Source organism: Pleurodeles waltl, chromosome 6 (assembly GCF_031143425.1).
Source record: "Pleurodeles waltl isolate 20211129_DDA chromosome 6, aPleWal1.hap1.20221129, whole genome shotgun sequence".
Lineage (NCBI taxonomy): Eukaryota > Metazoa > Chordata > Amphibia > Caudata > Salamandridae > Pleurodeles > Pleurodeles waltl.
The window spans coordinates 1,516,354,220-1,516,375,790 of NC_090445.1; the positions used below are offsets into that span (position 1 = coordinate 1,516,354,220).

General features: G+C 47.4%; 1 protein-coding gene across 2 annotated transcripts in view; it reads left to right on the forward strand.

The window, feature by feature from the left end:
- The window catches only part of TMEM240 (transmembrane protein 240), a 230,095-nt gene that overhangs the window by 104,744 nt on the left and 103,780 nt on the right, over positions 1 to 21,571 (forward strand). The gene's annotated exons all lie outside the window — the stretch shown is intronic.

Genomic DNA, 21,571 nt, shown 5'->3' on the forward strand with positions numbered 1-21,571 from the left:
TGGAGGGGGAAACCTGCCCTGTGCTTGATCCTGGGGAGTGATGGGTCACAGTCTCCCATGTGGGTGTCATACTCACTGGTTCTGGAGGGGGCAACCTGCCCTGTGCCTGATCCAGGGGAGTGATGGGCATGTGGGTGTCTTACCCACTAGTTCTGGATGGGGCAACCTGCCCTGTGCTTGATCCTGGGGAGTGATGAGCCACAGTCTCTCAGGTGGGTGTCATACCCACTGGTTATGGAGGGAGCAACATGCCCTGTGCTTGATCCTGGGGAGTGCAAGGCCTCAGTCTCTCAGGTGTGTGGCTTGCCCACTGGTTTTGGAGGGGGCAGGCCGCACAGCAGCCCATGGAGGCAGGATTACATACCGTCCGCCGACAGTGACGGCAGCACAGTGGTGGTGCTGCTGGTGGGGGGAGGCTCCTGCCCATCCCCTGCAGCCTTGGACAGCTGCACAGTGGTGGTGCTGCTGGTGAGGGGAGGCTCCTGCCCAGCCCCTGCAGCCTCAGACAGCTGCACAACCATGGTTGGTGGTGGGGGCTCTGTCACAATTCCTGGTCCAGGCCCCTTTCTCTTCCTGCCTGCTGGTGCAGGCACCTTGCTCTTCCTGCTGCTGGTGCAGGCTCCTTGGTCTTCCTGCCTGCTGGTGCAAGCTCCTTGGCCATTCTGGTGGCAGGTGCAGGCTCCTTTCCCTTCTTGCCTGCTGGGGCAGTCTCCTTTCCCTTTAGGCTAGCTGGTGCAGGCTCCTTCCCCTTCATGACATGTGACCTGGATCCCTTTCCACCATGAGTGGGTGCGGTGACGACTGGGCCCGTGGACTGTGTGGCTGAGGTGCTTAGCTGGCTTCTTCCTACCCTGGCCTACGTGCAGGACGGGGAGGGGGAAGGGGAGGGAAGAGGTCAATGGTGGATAGGAACAGTATTTTAGGGACATTGGGGCGGGAAGAGGGAGAAGGAATGGGAGGATGAGGGAGTGGTTGTTGGAGGTGTCTGTCTGCTGCTTTTGGGTGCATGTGCATGGGCAGTATGCTATTGTAAGGTGGATGGCTGTTGGGTATCTGAGTGCTTGTGTTTGTGTACTTTAGAAGGGGAGGGGACAGACACAGTGGGAAAGGACACAGGGGACGTGTGCATGGCTGTTGGGGAGGTGTCTGCCAATGAGGTGTGTGTTCTGCTTGGTGTAATGATGCCGGTAGTGGATGATGATGTAGTGCATGCAGGTGTGAGTGTGGACGTAACTGGGTGGAAGGTGGAGGAGGAGGAGGAGGAGGGGGAGACAGTGGAAGTAGTGGATGTTGGTGTGTCTGCAACTGGATGGTGTTTGTGTGAGTGCCTGTGGGATGAAGTGTGGTGCTTGTGTTTGATTGTGACACTCTTGGGTGTGTCCTGTGTGCATGCTCGTCTGTATGTGTGCTTGGGATAGGTTGGGGTTGAGGGGAATGGGACTGGGCAGTGGAAGTTGGAGGGGGGACGGTAGGAACAGGGACAATGGCTGCCATCAGAGAGGAGGCCAGAGCCTGAATCGATCTCTGTTGGGCTGCCATTCCAGTATGAATGCCCTCCAGGAAAGCATTAGATTGTTGCATCTGGGCTGCCAGCCCCTGGATGGCATTCACAATGGTTCACTGCCCTACAGAGATGGATCTCATGAGGTCAGTAGCCTCCTCGCTCAGGGCAGCAGGGTTCACTGGAGCAGGGCCTGAGGTGCCTGGGTTGAAGGAAATGCCCATCCTCCTGGGTGAGCGGGCACGGGCAACTCAATGAGGGGCTGCTGGGAGGGGGGTGCTGGTACGAGGGTGGCGGCTGTACCTGTAGCTGGGGTGGTCACAGAAGTGTCAGCCACCACCAGGGAGCTTCCATCGAAGGAGGTATCTATGTCAGAACTGTCCCCTCCAGTCTCTGCCATGGTGCTCCCCTTGCCCTCTGTCCCACTGGTGTCCTCAGCGTCGGTGGACTCTGCCTCTTGCCCTCTGTGGGATGCAGCTCCCTCCATCGCCGGTGCCTCTGCTCCTCCACCAGATGATGCTAATGCACATAAGGACAGGACGACAAAACAGAAACGGGGGGAAGAGACAAAGGATACACTTGGTCAATGGCTGCACCAACACCACCGTTGGCGTACACAGCACCCTCACACACAGGGAACAGCCCAACGCAATATGCATTGCACTACCAGAGAAATAGTTAGCGGCCAAGGCATTGGGAGGGGCACACACTGCCAAATGCAGCACATCTGGGACCCACTCAGCCGTGACCAGTATTGGATGCCTATGAGTTAGGTAGCAAGATTTTCCCTTTTGAACCCTGGCCACCAGGGGACCTACGCTGCAATGTCAGGCCTGGCCTAGGGGCACCCACTGACACACATCCCGCACCCGGATACCACCCTACCATGTGTAGGTTGTAAAGATGGGCACTGTACTCACCCCCTTGTGGCTGCTATGATACCCTAAAGCACCCATTCAGCTCAGGACAGGCCACCGCCAGAATGCGGGCCATCAGGGGGGTCAGGGTTCGATGGGCACCCCTTCCTCGTTGGGAGGCCATCCGCAGCTGGGCCTCTGCCTTCTTCCATGCCCAGCATCTCAGGGCCTCCCTTTGTTTGCCACAGCGGGTGCTCCTCCTGCCATAGACCCCCAGGGTCTGTACATCCTTGGCTATGGCACGCCATATACCCTTCTTTTGATGGGCACTGACCTGCAGATGCAATAGACACGGGAAAATAGATTTAGACAAACAGTCCTGCCTGTTACACATATGGCCCATCATACCCGTTTCCATCACCATTTACACACACATGGCCGAGCACACAGCCTGTACGCCGACATCCACCCACCCCCCTTCCACGAGGCCTTCACACACACAACTCCATGCATTCATGCCACACGCATCGTGCTCACAGTGTACTCACCTGTTGGTCTGGAGGCCCATACAGCAGTCCGTACTGGGGTAGGACCCCATCCATCAGTTTCTCCAACTCCTCCGAAGTGAAGGCTGGGGCCCTTTCCCCGGTCACACGGGCCATGGTAGGTTCCAGACACAGGTCACAGCAGCACATCCAGTGTAGGTGCTCTCCTATGGAAGGTCAGGTAGCAAGTGAGGAATATGATAGAAAATGGCGGTCAGGTCCGCAGAGATGCATACCGTCACCCCCGGCGTAGATCACCATTGGCCACTGAACCCCATAGTGCCCATTAATAACCAATGAGGAGTTGCACGGCGGTTCCCAACCGCCTCCCTTAACGGTGCACAACGTCAGCGGAATTACCTCACTTCCACCTGTCCCTCCACACAGGACAGGCGGATGCCATTTCAGGGAAGGGGGCAGGCACCTGAATAATGCTGCGTCACAAGAGATATTAGGTCATACTGGACAAATCACACTGACCCATTACATGTTTACAGAATGCAAAGTTCTGTTGTAGCTCCATTGTTGAGTCTGTGACCGGATCCTCACTCTTGTGTCCCTTAGATTGCTACCGCTGCGGATGAATAGGAGATGGAGACATACCCCACTGTACAGACCCCTGCTGGACTTGGCTACACTGGGGGACTGGCACATTATCCTCACCTATAGACTGGGCAGAGCCACTATCACAGAGATGTATGCCCAATTGGAGCCTGGCCTGACATCTGGTATCCGTCACCCCACTGGGATCCCACCTCTTGTGCAAGTGCTATCTGTACTCCATTTCCTGGCAACTGGTTCTTTCCAAGTGACAGTGGGCTTGGCAGCAGGAATGTCACAGCCAATGTTCTCAATAGTGCTGACAAGAGTGTTGTCTGCCCTGATAAAACACATGTGCAGCTACATTGTTTTCCCCCAGGTTGAGATTTGTCCACAGTGAAGGCCGAGTTCTATACAATGGGACATATCCCAAAAATTGGGGGGAATGATGGAACATATATTGCATTTGTCCCCCTCCCCCGCCAGAATGAACAGGTGTTCAGGAATCTGAAGAGTTTCCACTCTGTGAATGTACAGATGGTGTGCCTTGCGGACAAGTACATCTCCCATGTCAATGCAAAGTATCCTGGGTCGGTGCATGATGCCTTTGTCCTGAGGAATAGCAGCATCCCATATGTGATGGGCCAACTACAGAGGCACAGGGTGTGGCTAATAGGTGAGCCCTGGTTCCCACCCAGTATATGTTGGTGTATGGGTGTAGTGTGGGCCATGTGGAATAGTGTGTGGCTAAATGTTGTTCCTCAATATTTCAGGTGACTCTGGGTACCCCAACCTATCATGGCTGCTGACCCCTATGAGGAATGCCAGGACAAGGGCAGAAGAACATTATAATGAGGCACATGGGCAAACCAGAAGGATAATTGAAAGGACCTTTGGCCTCCTGACGGCCAGGTTCCGGTGCCTCCATCTAACAGGTGGATCCCTGTGCTACTCACCCAAGAAGGTCTGCCAGATAGTGGTGGCATGCTGCATGTTGCATAACCTGGCCCTCAGACACCATGTCCCATTCCTGCAGGAGGAGGAGGCTGGAGATGCCCGTGTGCCAGCAGTGGACCCTGTGGACAGTGAGGATGAGGAGGCAGAGGATGAGGATGAGGACAACAGAACATCTGTGGTCTGACAATACTTCTAATGACACACAGGTAGGACAGTGTAACTTTACATTTCAATGACTTTTGTTGTAATCTGTGTGGCAATGGCATGCTGATATTTCCCACTTCTATGCCCACTTACTGTTCCCTCTGGCAATTCATTTTGCAGATGTTGGTGACCTGCCATATACTCCTGGTGTGATCACTGCAGCCAGCTACAGGTCATTAATCTATGCTCATTTTCTGTACAGTTGATTTGCAATGTTTGTACCTATTTCAATGAATACATATCTGATATACATGACATACTCCAAATTACTTTTTTTTCCAAGGGTGTTTTTTGAAGTGCTAAAATATGGAGGGGCAAGTGCAATGGGATGGGGTGATGATGGAGGAAAGTCCAGGGTATTGTTCCAGTCTGTTTGAGGCACAGGTGCATTGTCCAAGGGGACACAGTAAGGGGAGCAATGGCAGTTCAAGGTGGACAGGGTGGGACACAGGGGTGACAATCCGGAGAGTCTCACTTCCTGGCAGTGGTCTTGGCAAGTGTCTCTGGCTTCTGTCTGGATCGCAGGGAACGTTTGCGGGGTGGTTCACCTTCTGCAGGGGAGGGGTGCTGGTGGCCTGTAAGTCCTGAGGTGGGGCCTCCTGGACACTAGCGGCAGCGGAAGTGGAAGGCTGTTCAGATGTCTGACTAGTGGCAGGGGCCTGCTGGTGTGAGACTGCCTCCCTTATAATACTGCCCATGTCTGCCATCACCCCTGCTATGGAGATAGATCAGGGTGTTGTTGAGGGCTGCAAGTCCTCCCTGATCCCCTGGTACTGTCCCTCCTGCAGTCACCTGTTCTCCTGAACATTGTCCAGGATCTGTCCCATCGTGTCCTGGGAATGTTGATAAGCTCCCAGGATCTCTGCAAGTGCCTCCTGGAGAGTCGGTTCCCTGGGCCTTTCCCCCCCCTGGCGCACAGCACTCCTCCCAGCTTCCCTGTTGACCTGTGCCTCTGTCCCCTGAACCGTGTGCCCACTGCCACTGACCCCAGGTCCCTAATTGTCTTGGGTATGAGGTGTGCCCTGGGGCCCCTGTAGAGGTGGACACACTGCTGATTGACATGTCCTGGGGACAGAGGTGTGGGTACGCTGGGTGGGTGCTGTGGTGGTGTTTCCTAATGGGGGAAGCTCTGTGGTGGTGTGTGACTGGGCTGTTCAGTGGTCCTTGATTGGCCAGGTAGGTCATCCAGATCCTGAAGACCGGAGTTGCTGTTATCATTGTGGGCCTCTTCAGCTGGGGGACTGGATAGTGCTGGCACCTCCTCTCCGCTGACATTGGCTGGGGTACCTGTGGGGAGGTAAATGATGTGTTATGGTTTCTGTGTCTGACATATTGTGCATCCGCGGCTTGCCCTCTTTGGTAGGATTTGCCCTGGCATCTATCACTTGTGTACATTGGTGTATGGTGGGATAGTTAGTTCTCTATAGTGTGCATGCTTTAGTGATGAGTCTCCATGCAGGGCTGTGAGTGGTGTCCATGCATTGGTAGAGCATGGAGGGCTTGGCATTGGGATGAGTGAGATGTGATGGTGGGGTGTGTGGGAAGTGGTGGAGTGATGGGAGTGAGGGTGGGGGTATGTGATGGCAATCGGGTAGAGTGGTGATAGTAGTAGAGAGTTGACTTACCAGAGTCCAGTCTTCCCCCTACTCAGGCCAGGCCCTCAGGATGTCGTATTGCCAAGACTTGCTCCTCCCATGCTGTTAGTTGTGGGGGAGGAGGTGGGGTCCCACTGCCAGTCCTCTGTACAGCGAGCTGGTGCCTTGCTACAATGGAACGTACCTTTCCCCGTAGGTCGTTCCACCTCTTCCAGATGCCATCCCTAGTTCTTGGGTGCCTTCCCACGGCATTGACCCTGTCCACGATTCTCTGCTATAGCTCCATCTTCCTAGCTATAGATATATGCTGCACCTGTGCTCCAAATAACTGTGGCTCTACCCTGACAATTTCCTCCACCATGACCCTTAGGTCCTCCTCTGTGAAACGGGGGTGTCTTTGTGGTGCCATAGGTGTTATGTGAGGTGTGTTGGTGAGGGTGTGTTGGGTAATGTGTTGGAGTGTGTGATGTGTAGTGCATGAGTGGTGTATAGGTGTGATTAGTGTGTGGCTCTAGTTGTGTCAGTGGTCTTGGTGTCAATCTCCTGCTAGTAATTGTTGTTTGTAAAGGGTTGTGGGTAATGTGGGTGTGTGTTTTATAGTGGTGTGGGAGTGTGGGTGTGGTATGTGTATGGGTGTCAGGTGTGTGTTGTTTGAATTGTCCAATGTGGTGTTGTTTTGTCTGTGGGTGTCCATTCTGAGCACAGCAGTATTTCCCCCCAATGGTTTACTGCCACTGAATGTCCACCGTGGTGATTCATGGGTCATAATGTGATGGGTTTCGCTCTGTTGGCATTACAGTGGTGGTTTTGATACCGCCAGTTTATCACTGACCTTTGGTGTGGCGGATTTGTGTATGTGGCTGAGTACTGGCTGAGTACTGACGGACTGGTATGTGTTTGTCATAATATGGTGAACGGATATCCGCCGCGGCATCCGTAAGCTGGCGGCTGTCAGCGCGGCGGTAAGCGGGATTTACCGCCAATGTCATAATGAGGGCCTTAGTTCTCTCAGGTTGTTGTACCCAGAAACCAACCAGGGAATAGAAAGCCCCTTGTCCCGTCTGAGACATTCGGTGATAATATCTCTGTTCAGACCTGCTTCGAGTTGACCCACACGCTGATATACTGCAAGTTGAGCTAGAATGCATCACAGAATGCGAGCTTGTGGGGTGCAGGCCCAAGAGCTGCCTACAAATACGAGATTTCTAAATAGATCTCTGCCTCTGCCAATTTGACCTTTTCTGAGAAGAGATCTCTGACAGGAGTTCAGTCAAAGCTGACCTGGCCACCTATTGTTGCATAACTTCCTGCTTGAAAGTCAAGATATAAACGTTTCAAACTAATGCCTCATGTCACCATTTACTTTCTGGGGCTATGCGGGAACAAGCTCCTCTTGGAAGCACTCATAAAACTGAACTTAGTTGAGATGGAAAAGCCAAAGGGATTAATATACTAAGGGGACTGGCACTTTCAGTGCGCCAAATTGCAAACTTTGCACGTGCAAACCCCACACTGCAATGTAATAAAGGTAAATTGCGAAATGCAATTGGATTTGTGACTTGCAGTGTTCACACTACGACTCCTTGCAATTTTCCAGTGAAAAGGGGGGTGAAAGATGCATCACTATTCCTTGAGAATCAAAATTTACATGATGGCAGCTGGTGTCTTCTCAAAAAGCTGAATACTTTGGAAAACATGTTTTTGTGTTTGTTAGAAATCGCCTTACGCAGGGAAGTCCATCAGCGTGTTGATTAGCCTACCGTGGCTTTAGGCTGGAAGGAGGATATGTTGGAAATGGCCTTTCTGCCTGGTCACCCCCAAACTTTTTGCCTTCCTCCTTCTTTTTTTCTGACCTAATTTTTGCTGGCTTTAGGACTCTGCGCACTTTACCACTGCTAATCAGTGCTAAAGTGCATATGCTCTCTCCCTTAAAACATGGTGACATTGGCTCATACCCTATTGGCATATTTAATTTACTTGGAGGTCCCTAGCAAAGTGCACTCCATGTGCCCAGGGTCTGTAAATTGAATACTACTAGTGGGCCTGCAGCACTGGTTGTGCCACCCACATAAGTAGCCCTTACCCATGTCTCAGGCCTGCCACTGCAAGGCCTGTGTGTGCAGTTTGACTGCCACTTCGACTTGGCATTTAAAAGTAATTGCCAAGCCTTAAACTCCCCTTGTTCTACATATAAGTCACCATTAAGGTAGGCCCTAGGTAGCCCATAGGGCAGGGTGCTATGTAGGTAAAAGGCAGGACATGAACATGTGTGTTCTATATGTACTGGTAGTGTAAACCTCCTAACTTCGTTTTACACTGCTGTGGGGCCTGCTCCTTTCATAGGATAGCATTAGGGCTACCATCACATACTGTTTGAGTGGTAGATTCTGATATGAAAGGAGTAGCCAGGTCATATTTAGTATGGCCAGAATGGTTATAGAAAATCGTGCTTAATGGTGAAGTTAGATTTAATATTACTATTCTAGAAATGCCACTTTTAGAAAGTGAGCATTTCTCTGCACTTAAATCCTTCTGTGCCTTTCAATCCATGTCTGGCTAAGTTAGTTGACAGCTCCCTTGTGCACTTCACTCAGACAACCCCAAACACAGGATGCTCAGTCACACCTACACACATCTGCATTCTGAATGGGTCTTCCTGGGATGGGAGGGTGGAGAGCCTGACACTTACATGTCAAAGGACAGTGGCCTGCCCTCACACAATGGACTGCCAAACCTCCTACTGGGACCCTCCAGACAGGATGGAACTGAAAGGGGACCTTGTGCACTTCTAAGCCACTCTTTGAAGTCTCCCCCACTTTAAAGGCACATTTGGGTATTTAAACGGGGCCTGTGACCCTACCAACTTAGACACTTCTGCTTGTCAGACACTTCTGAAGTCAGACACTTCTTGACAAGATAGCTACTGGGAAAGGAACTCTGAACCAGACCCGGCAACCTGCCGAGAGAAGCTGCTTGACTGCCCAAAGGACTCACCTAACTGCTTTGCTGAAAAGGACTGCTGCCTTACTGTTGCGCTGTTGCCTTGCTGCCCTCGAGCTCTGCTGAGAAGTGCTCCCCAAGGGAGCTTGCCTCCTGTTTTTTGAAGTCTCAGTGTCAAAAAGACTTCATCTCTGCAAAGAACTCCTTGTGCTGCAAAAAATCGATGCACAGCCTGACGGAATCGACGTACAGCCTTGCATTGCAGTGAGAAAGTCACTGCATGCCGAACGGAACAACGGAGCCCGGCCCTCGAGTGGAGACCGACGCAGCGCCAGCGTTGCGACTGGAACTTCGACGCACGGCCCACTGGATCAACGCATAGCCGAGCCAGAATGACGCAGCCTGACTTCCTGCAAGAAGAATTGACGCAACGCCTGCTGTGTGAGAGAAATGTCCCTGCATCGCCCACTGGATCAACGTAGGTCCTGTGACTTCGTTTCACACACCCAGGCTTTCTCTGCATCGTCCCCAGGGCGTCCAAATACCCCGCAACCGCAAGAGAATCCAATTTTGTGCACCAGAAATCAACGCAAGGCCCTTGCTGCATGGAAAATATTGATGTATCATCTGTGTGTGCCTGGAGAATCCGACGCACACCTCCCAGTTATCTACATATCTCCTCCTCTGTGGTTCCTCGCAGATAATTTAGATGCAAACCAGGTAATTTGTGCGTGCAAGAAACACTTATTGGTTTTTAAGAAATGTATCATTTTCTAAAGTGATATTTCAATGTGTACTTATCAAATCTTGATCGTTTTGACTTTATTTAATCCAGATAAATATTCTATATTTTTCTAAAACTGTGCTGTGTATTTTTGGGGTGTTTATACTGTTATTACTTGATTTATTGCACAAATACTTTACACATTGCCTTCTAAATTAAGCCTGACTGCTCAGTGCCAAGCTACCAGAGGGTGGGCACAGGATAATTTGGCTTGTGCGTGACTTACCCTGACTAGAGTGATGGTCCTTGGTTGGACAGGGGGTAACCTGACTGCCAACCAAAGACCCCATTTCTAACAGTGTTTGTCTGCTGTTTTACCTATTTCTCATGTGCATTAGTGTGATGGTGAAATCTTAATATTCAACATAATTAATTCTGCACTTTAATGCTATGATTTATTGAAATCTGAACTAGGAATAAAATGCTCCTGCACACCTCAAAACACCTAAATCCTGCTTTTCTCCAAGACTATTTCATCAGCTTACACCTTTTCAAAAAGGTAGACTTTCTTGGAACAACTTTTGTTTCCGAGGGAAATTTAGGCCCAGATTTATAAGAATCTGGCGCATCAGTACTGATGCTCCAGATTTTTTGCGCCCCCTACTGCCACCTAAAGACACCATGGCACACGTTAGTCCAATAGCATCAACATTTTTGATGCTTTGCTCAACTAGTATCAAAAATGTTGATGCTAGTGGAGCAAAGTGCAAGGAGGCCCATTGATTTCAATGGGTGCGTCCTTTTAAGACCTGCTTTAAGCAGGTGTTAAAAATGGCACCAAAAATGGCGCAATGAATCCTTGTAGATTTCATTGTGCCATTGTTTCAGGCCTCCTAACGCCGGAATGCCCCTCTTGCATACACTGGGCCGGGTGCATGTATAATGTGGCACAAGGGGTCGCAAAGTGGCACAATGCATGCGTTGCGTCACTTTGTACATATGGCGTGGCAATTTTAGCCTTGTTGAGCCACATTAGCGTAAAAAAATGACGCTAATGTGGACTGGTTTGCCTCCGCCTTCACCACATCACTATATTTATTATGCATCACATTATTTATTAAATCTGGTACTCACTGCCCTTAGCTGCTTTAAGCCAAGATTGTGCATGTAAAGTTTTGTGAAGGTTGCTTCCTTATAGATAAACATATTAAGAAAAGTAACAATAACAGAAGAGCCTTCTAACTCTGTAATCACTTGTGAGCTACTAAAAAATATGTGTTTTTATAGCATTGGTTTAAAATAGAATAAACTTAGTTCCATGTGCCATCTAAGAGGAATTTGTTACAATTAAAGTTGAATGACTGATGATAGCAACGGTATATATTTGGTGGATAAAATGCAGCTCATAACAGATGATGATCAATAGCTCTTCCTAGAAGCTAGTGAGATCCCAAAACGGTTACATGACACAAAAGTAGTAATAATTATAGAGAGGGAAGTCACTTCTTTTTTATTTTTATGGGACTTACAATGATTAACAGTCAGTCGTAATTCAACAGAAACTTGCTAACAGTATTAGAACAAGGATCAAAAATGACGGCTCACTTTCCTCTCCAGTGTAAATAAGAGGATGTGCCGATGATGAGTGTAAACCCTAAGAGAATGGTGAACATCAGTTGCCGATACTCATGTGAAGAAAAACTTCTGAATGATAATAAAGATTTTGTTTTACAGATCCGGTTAAGAAAGATTTTTGTTTAATTAAAAGACAATTTTAACTGAACTAAGATCTTGCTTGTGTGGTTGGTAGAAGTCCTTGCATGCAATTGTTGCTGAAAGTTCATACTCAGTCCTCAATCCGTCACATTACATGATGTTTTAACACACTGAAAGTTAAATTATGGTGTGGACTTCTGTAGCCATATATACAAGAAGTAAACCCCAACAATAGACGGTTACAGGTATAAGGATATTAGAACTTATTATGTCTTCCATATGATTATTGGAAAAAATCTGTAGATCAACTTTATGAATAAACATGTGTGCTGTACATACTTCACTTGCATTCTCAAGTTTTCTCCAAGAAATATCTTAGTTTATTAAGTTGATTTAAAAGATAATTGAAAATGTAAATAGTAATCCTAAATATTCTAAAATGTTTCACACAAAAAAAATACAATAACTTTCTAATGACAGACTCTAACCAATCTTAAACCAATAAATTATTGAGTTCAAGGTAACTCAATTGTCTATACATTTGACTTTTGGCACTAGGGGTCGTGATCTCGGCATAGCAACCTAGCAGAATTTCAGCATTACTTCAGAGAGGGCAGAAACCAGCCTTGATAAATAGCTACAGAAAGCATTGTCTATTGAATGTGAGACTTCATTGCAAAAGGGTCATCAAGCGGATGAGGCAATTAAGTGAAATCCATTTTTGGACAATCAGAGAACCTAATTTCCCCCAAATATGTAGCTGCTACATAATAATGATAATTAGTGGATCGGGGAATTATTTTTTTAAAGAACAAAAAAAGATCTAGTGTGTGTCCAAAATTGTGGTGGCTGCAAAACTTAACAAAGACCAATAAATTCTAAATTCTACAGCATGTCCTTGATCGTTTTGAAAGTTAGGCCCTCAATTTGTAAATTAAAACTATGGAAGATCACAAAACGACAACAGCTCAATAATAATGAATGAAGAACTACTAATGGTTCAAACCTACTGTCTTATACCACAGGATCATAAGCATTAGGAGTAGGTGTGGGCGAAAAAACACTGAGCTGCCAGGCACTGGGGTAAAATGGTGGGGTAGTTATCGAAGTTGTTTTAAAGTAGTCTCTGATAAAGTGTGCTGAACCACTGCTGTGCATATCAGCAGTGTGGTGTGTACTTATAGTCTTGAACCCTTTAGGGACCCTTCCACGGTAGAAGAAACTGAAGCATCAATGAGCCAGGCCCCTGCAGTAGCCAGCACCACTGTCTGTAAAGCAGGAAGAATATTTTGCCTTTCAGTGGACTGACTTAGCCTTGCTAAGAATCATCCATAATATTATTGGTGCACCCAGAGTACACAATTGGAATGGTGAATAACTACTTCTATTGCTGCCCTTAGCGAGTTTGGATTAAGAAGACTAATCACCCATTAGATGCATGATAAATGGTTACAGTTTAAAGGCAGTGATGTGTGGTATCAGGACCTTTGCATGTCAGACCTTCTTCAGTCTTTTTTAGGCAGTCTTCTTCAGTCTTATTCTTCACTCTTTTTCAGGTTTTCTTCAGTCGTGTTCAGACAGAACCATAAGAAGTTACAATTGTGTTCACCTAAAGTAAAGGGAGCAAGATTGACAGATCCACACTTTATGGCATTGTGCTTTGTTAGTCAATAGACAGGTGCAGGCAGGCTTGCCTTGAGCACGTTTTGGCACACTCACAATGTGCTGCACTTTGACGAAACTCAAGAAACCAAAATCACAACTGCTCGGAAAGAGACACTGTCTTTGAATTTCATGAAACAAACCACATAACTGTTCAAAGACAGCAAAAGGGAGACACAGAAGAGAAAAATATGGTAAAAGAGTACAGTAACTTGAGTGCAAAGAGTGTCCATGGAAAAGAAAATAGTGAAGTAAGAGTTAGCATGAGAAATCAAAGTATAAATTAAAGCTCATACTGTAAGGTATTTCCTAAGTGAACATAAAAAATAGAAAACAAAACCACAAAACCAGAGAAATTGACCTGAGCCCCATGTAACCACTTTATCATGGGCTGCTGAGACTCTTGCTACCAGCAACAAAACATAAGAGAACTGTGATGCTGCGTACAATGGGGAGGGATGAGTGAATGTGGAGTGTGGTCAAAGGTGTGACAAAAAAAAATATTCTGTAGCATTTTTCGGTCTTTCACGTTCAGGTAGCTACTTATAAAATATGGCGCAGCTTAAATGAAAATTAAATACAAGTTATCTCACTCAGTGGGAAATGCACTGTTGTACATTATGAAACCTCGATTAGTTAATGCACTGCACCAGAGAGCCACAAAATTTAATCCTGGTTGGTGCAGTGGAGAATAGTGAACTCTGTATGTTTAGGGATACATGGTCCCGGGCTGTGAGAGAAAGCACTGTGAACATGTAAGTTATTATACTAAACTTGCAGTACACACAGTATAATATAAACTACTACAAAATGCACAAAAAAAGTTTAAGGCAAAAAAGTGCTTACAAGAAATTGATTTTAGTAATACCCAGACTGCAGGTGGTGCAAATTTGTTTATGACTTTTTTAAAAGCATACACTTAACTGCTTAGCTTGTAACTCACTTACAATAACTCTCAATCAAAGAGAATACATGTGTCATCAGGAAACTTCAAGTGATTCCGTATATTAAAGCCAATACTGGCTTCCAAGCACCTTTTAGATTTGCAGATTGACAGTAAACGTCCTTAACAACACATCCTAAAGGACGAGACGTTTCCCACGCAAGCATAACCACGCTTGCATGAACAACGCATGGCTTTTTCTGTGCCTTAACCATGCATGTGCTGAACTACGCATTTGAATGTTTAAGGCACAGAAAAATAGATATATTTTGTTTTTAGGGCTTAGGGTGGGTGGGGGGGTTTGAGGTAATTTAATTTTATGGGGCAGGGGTAGGAGAGTCGGGATAGGTTTTATTTAGGGCTTAGGGTGGGTGGGAGGTCGGGGTAGTTTACTTATTAGGGGGGAAGGGTTTATGGCTCAAGGCACGTGGGGAGTGTTGAGGTAGTTTAGTTTTTAGGGGCGGGCTAAGGGTAGTTTTTTTTAGGGTTCAGGGCGGGTGGGGCTGGGGTATGGTGGGGTATTTTTTTTTTAGGGCTCAGGGCGGGTGGAGGGTGTCGGAGTAGTTTAGTTTTTAGGGGTGGGGGTCAGGTAGCTTCTTTTTTATGGCTCATGGGTCAAGGTAGTTTACTTTTTAGGGGCAGGGTGGGGGGTCGGGTAGTTTTTTTTTTAGGGTGCAGGGCAGATGGGGAGTCGGGATACTTTAGTTTATAGGGGCTGAGTGGGGGTTAGGATAGAATTTTTTTTAGGGCTCAGGGCGGGTGGGGGGGTTGGGGTAGGTTAGGTATTAGGGGTGGGGTTAGTTTTCAGGGTGGGTGGGGGGTGTTGCATGACAGAACCATGCATACCATTTTGCATGCATTTCCACACATGCCTTCACTAGGCATGTTTATACAACAAAAATAGTTATAAAGGCATGAGTGGAAACGAAGCGGTCATCGTTCCGACCGCGTTGTTAAGACATGTGTTGTTCAGGCATGCGTGGTTCCATCATAAAACTGCAGATTGACCAGTTGCACACATTTACATTTCCTTGAAGGAAACCGGCAACCTGGCAAGAAGGCTTGTTTAGCTGCCAGCCCCGCCCTCATTTTCACAACACAGGAGAATCCCTGCCTTACACTTCAGCTGATGCATTTCATCTCTTGGACTGAACCATTCCGGGATGGTTGTCTTTTCAAAACAAGTATTGGCAAAGTCAATAGATCTCGCCTATGTGAGGTTTATTGGCTTTGGCAATGTGTTTTAGCCATGTTGTAGACCAGTGTGGCTGTTGTTCATCATGATTAAACGTTAGTAGCCTGGAGTGGATTGGAGTGGGGTGGGTAGATTGGGGTAGAGTGGAGTGTGGTAGATTGGGGTAGAGTGCAGTGGGATAGATTGGCATAGAGTGGAATAGGGGTGGAGTGGTGTAGAATTGAGTGGGGGGGATTGGAGTGGGGAGACTGAAGTAGGATAGATTGGAGTGGAGGAGTTGGGTAGATTAGCATGGTAGGTTGGAGTGGGGTAGATTTGAGTGGAGTAGCTTCGGGTAGATTTGAGTGGGGTAGATTGGAGTTGGGTAGATCGGGGCAGATTGGGAAAGGGTGGAGTGAGATATATTGGGATTAATTGGAGTGGGGAAAAGTGGAGTTAGGTGGAGTGAGGTGGACTGGAGTGGAGTGAGGTGGATTGGAGTAGAGATGGGTAGATTGGGTGGATTATAATATTGTAGAATGAAATGGAGTGGGTGTAGATTGGGGTAGTTTGGAGTGGGGTCGATTAGGGTTGATTGGAGCAGTGTGGGGTAGAATGGGATGCAGTGAGGTAGATTGGAATGGAGAGGAGTGAGTTAGATTGGGAGAGGGGTAAATTGAGGTAAAATGGTTGATGATTAGAGTGGAGTGGATTTGGGGTTAACTGGAGTGGGGTAGATTGAAGTAGATTGGGGTAGACTGGAGTGGGGTAGACAGAGGTAGAATGGAGTGGGATATATTGGGTTAGAGTGGAGTGGAGTGTGGTATATTGGGGTGAGTTTGACAGGAGTGGAGTTGGATAGTGGTGTAGGGTAGATTGGGATGCGGTGGGGTAGCATGGAATGGGGTAGACTGGAGAAGGTTGAATTGGATGGGGTAGACTGGAGTAGGGTAGTTTGGGGTGGTGTGGGATGGTGTAGATTGGAGTGGGGTGGAGTGGGTTAGATTGGACTGGAGTGGGGTATATTTGAGTGGCATGTGGTAGATTGTAGTGAAGTGTGGTAGATTGGGTAGAGTTGAATGAAGTGTAGTAGATTGGGTGAACTGGAGTGCGTGGATTAGGGTGGAGCAGATTGGGGTAGAGTAGAGTGGGGTAGATTGGAGTGGAGTAGGGTGGACTGGAGTCAAATAGATTGGACTGGAGTCCAGACTGGAGTGGAGTGAGATGTATTGGGGAAGAGTGAACTTGAGAGAGAAAGGTTGGAGTGGAGTGGAGTAGGGTAGATTAGGGTGGAGTGGAGAGGGGTAGATTGGAGTGGGGTATAATTAGGAGGGTTTATTGAAGTGCAGTAGTTTGGAGTGGGATGGATTTGAGTGGAGTGGGGTAGATTGGAGTTCAGTGGGGTGGATTGGAGTTGGGTAGAGTGGGGTGGAGTAGAGTGGGGTGAAGTGAAGTGGGATAGATTGTGGTAAAGTGTGATAGAGTAGGGTAGGTTGGAGTAGAATGGAGTAGATTGGAACAGAGTTGATGGGTTACATTGGAGTGGGGTAGATTGGGATGTGGTAAATTGAGAATGGGTAGATTAGGGTGGAGTGGGTTAGACTGGAGTAGATGTGAGTCGGGGTTTGGTAGATTGGAGTGGGGCAGATTGAAGTGAAGTGGTGTGTGCTCTATATGAGTTTGGAGTGGAGAACCATGAGGATTTGCCAAGGTTATTGGTACCCTTAATTCTCTTTGTGATCTATTCATGCTACATGAACAAGGCTCACGGTGACCACCAGATCTCTAAAGCTCCTGCTCACCCTCGATACCCTTTGATAAACATTGGCTTTGAGGTTGGTAACTCACATTTTTTGGCTGTCTATTTGCTGGCTTTATTTGCTTTATGCTCTCCAGATTCAATTTGTCTCTCCTGTTGCCTAAACCGTGTTTACTTTCACCAATTTCCTTTCTGTAAACAGGCCTTTGAATCTTGTTCTTATCTTGTCACATTTGCTGTGCATTCAAAGACCGAGGTTAAATGTCAGGTGCTGTGCGCCGAGAGCACTTATTTACTTTTCTTTTTCTGACTTCAAAGTAAGAGGAGTTATGTGACAATCTTACTGGATATTAGGGGTAGGAAAGGGATTTATTTCTAGCACACAATAACATTTAAATCAACTGTGTAAGTATTTCAGAATACACCAGAATTAGAAACACAAATGAAGCACATTTTTTGTGTTTTTCTGAAGTGTGTTGGATACAACTACTTTAATATGATCAAAACAAATCATTACACTAGGTGATGCAACTTCCATGCATTTTTTTGTGCACTGTAGAGTTTTATTAGTAAAATTGAATGTTTGTGCAAATGTTATGGTAATTTCAATTGAAATTTGTTGTCTCTAATGAGAGTGTCCTACCATACGAAATCACTCCACTTTACTCTGTACTACTCCATGCCACTGCACGCTACTTTGCATCATTCCACTTTACCCCACTACATGCCACGGCACTCATCACCATTCCACTCTACGCCACTGCGCTCTATGCCACTTCACGCTTCGCCTCTTTACCCTGTTTTACTCTACTCCATGCCAATGCACTCATCGTTACTATACTCTACACCACTCCAGTCTAGGCCACACTAATCTACTCTGAACAACTCCACCCTAGCCCCTGCACTCTATGACAATACACTTTATGCCAATGCACTTTGCCACTCTACGGAACTGCACTCTACCCTGCACCACTCCACTTTACATCACTTCACTCTACTCTGAAACAATCTACCCTATCCTACTGCACTCTACACCACGCTACTCTACTCTGCGCCACTCCGCTCTATGCCACACCACCCTACGCCACTCTTTTCTTAACTACACTCTACACCACTGCACTCTGACACTCTACTCTACAACACTGCAGTCTCTTCCACTGAACTCTTTGCCACTCTGCTCTGCACTACTCCACTCTACGCCACTGCACTCTGCATCACCCAACTATATGCCAGTCCACTCTGCACAACTCTCTGCCACTGCACTCTAAACCATTGAACTCTGTGCCACTCTACTCTGAGCCAATTAACTCTGCACCACTCTACTCTGCTCCTTTCCACTCTGCACTAATCCGCTCTTTGCCACCCCACTCTTGGCCACTGCGCTCTACTATGCATCACTCTAATCTAAGCCACTGCATTTTACGATGATGCATTGTAAGAAACTGAATTCAGTGCCATTGCACAGCACACCACTATACTCTGCAAAACTCTATGCCAATGCACTCCACACCAGTCCACTCTATTCTATGCAAGTCTAGTGTATGCCACTCTGCACAACTCCACACTATGCCACTCCAATACACAACACTCTGACAATCCACTCTACAACACTCTATTCCACTCTTCGACATTCCACTTTATGACACTCCACACAACTCTCCACTATGCCACTAACTTTTAGCCACGCTGAACAGCAGCCACACTGGCGTACAAAATGGCTAACACATCTGTAAAGCCAATAGCTCTTGCATAGGCAAGACCTATTGGTTTTGCCAAAGCTTGTTTAACATGAAAAGCTTGGAAGCTCGCCTGTCTGATCATTGTGGTTAGTTGCAGGGACAAAAGCACCTTCCCTTGTTGCCCCCTTTCCCACCATGTGACTAGTTAATTGTGATGATCAAAAGCTGCAATTTGCCCAGGACTCCCTACATGGACTACATGCTGTGCCTGCTCCAGCTGGCCTATTGTAATTCTGCACACGACAATGAACAGGCCTTATTCTGAGGCTTCTGCAGACTAATGCTCACCTTAAAAGCCGCTTCAAAGCACCACGGCCGCCATGAGCATGAGCGCGAAGGAGAGACACAAAAAGAAAAAGAAGTTCGCTTGCATTCAAACGTTTGGCAATTTTGCAATTATCCATGTAACAGGGGCATATGTAACAGGGGCAGTCTGCAAGGCAGTAACACAGCTGCCCTAAGGAGGGACAAACGTAAAGCCTTTACCAATGATGATAAAGGATTTTTGAAAGGCAAGACCACGAACGAATGAAAGTGATGGGCATGCGATGGACGTGGTAAAAGCCCACAATACTTACAACAGGTCAAAGCACTTACGCGCTCAAGCTAAAAAAAACGAGCCCATCTGCTGACCTCAGCTATTCACTGCGCTAACAACTAGTTCACTCGTGACAATGTGTCATGACTCCAGACTTTCAACATGAATATGTAGTAAGAGGCTTAAGCCTCGGTTTCCAAAAAACACCGCTGTTATAACTAATCTGACAGCCACAAAATTACAGGCCGTTTACCGACCACCTTGGCTACAGGGCACTCAGGTAACAGTAGATTTCCCTACCTTACCCAGTCAGAGAGACTTAATTTTTTATGCCCAAGCAGCTTCATTTTATCTGGCTCCCACCAAATACTGCCTCTAATTAAAAGATAATAGCGAAAATAAAACCCCCACCTACATTTTATTCAAAATGTCCCTCTTTCCAAATATTACATATATGCGATGCCGGTAGGGATGGCAAACGTTATTAGTTAAAACAATCAGCGGCGATGGTCCTCTCAACTGCTCCACTATTTGCATCTTAGCAAGGTCGTTAGATGATGGCCAGGGATGAAAGAAACAAAGAACGCATCTACATGCATTACATACTTTGTAGAGCTCAAGGAATACTTAATATACCTGATCAAAAAGCAAGGTCAAACCACGGTCAAACAAAAACGATTTGATATACCAATAAATCATGGGAGGGTCTGTGCGTCAGACTTCAGGTGTTCGTGGGCAGACTGTGCGTACAGTGAAATAATGCACCAGGGCTGCCCCGCCGCAGTGTTCTTGCGCAGACACCCATACATACTACATGAGTGTTTTCTTAGTGTGTGGCGCGCGCGCGCGCACTTTGTCCCCGCGTTCGCACAGGGTGGACGCCCTGCCAGTTCCCGCGGCAGAGTACGTCAGAGGTGCCCCCCTTGGTGATTAGCATGCGTGCCCCGTTCCGCACCGCCTCAGAGAGCACAGTCTCCTTGCGGGCTCGGCTCGTGCTCTTGCATCGTGTGCGGGGAGGGGGGGCGTGGGTGTGCGGTCTGCAGGTGTCCCATCTTAAATCTGCGCGAAAACTGCAGCTGTTTTTTTCGGTAATGTTTTTCTCTCAACCCGGTAAATATTTGGACTTTTTTTCCGATGCGCAATTATTCCAGCGCTCAAGGTTCATACATATTCAGATGCCAATAAGGGAATTAAGCCTGCTGGCAACGCAGCTGCGCAACCCTGGGGGTGAGCCGGCAGGGCCACGGTGTACAGGCTATGCAGGGCGGACTCCCTCCGTAGACACGCAGTGCCAGTGCCATTTTAGGTGTATTGGTGCTGCAGAGGGAGTGCGGTGATCTGGTGCAGAGACAAGGGCAAGGTTGGGCTGCTGCACTGAAAGAGACGCATCGCTTTGGCTGCCCAGTGTTGCTAAGCAAGAACTACCGCCTGTCCTTTTCCCTGCACGTAGCACGCATCTCGCCCCACCTCCCGCCCCATCATCGTCAGGTAGAGGAAACCCCGGCAGTAAGGAATGGCGGCTCGAAAAATAGTTTAAGCCGTGTCCTCAACGGGAAGGATTAAAGCACATGCTGTATAGATTCGTGCGCACTCTACACACCACTCCGATAAGAGTACCTTGAACTAGTGGCCTCCAGGCGCTACAATTCCTTACAGCCTGGTTAGTTTTTTATCTACGTGATTTCATCTGTAATACTGGCCTTCAGTTTTTTTCTAAGAATTGTCAATTTAACCGTAAAATGCTAGCTGTACAAATGAACTTGTCCAAGGATTACATAGTTTATCGTAGGTCCTGAGAGTCCAAATGTTAGGAGCGATATAAACTGAATAGAACACTGCAATCCAGGCTTTCACCACTTATCCTTATACCACCTTGCAAAAAGAAATCTGTAGGAGGCACTGCTTTCTCAGTATAAATTCCCAAGCTGTGCAACCCCCTACCAGCCAATATTAGAAGGACCCAGGCCATACAGACTTCCAAAGACAGTTGAAAACGTGGCTACTTCCTAGATAGCTGCATCACCAGCATCCCAGCAACAAAGCCCAGAAAATAGTCACACACTCAAGCGCAATCCTCAGCTCACCACCCTTGAATTGCAAACAACTCAATCAGCAAACTGCCTTCCTTATGCAGATAAGCAAAACAAGGGCTGAGTTACAGTTTGCTGAATACATAT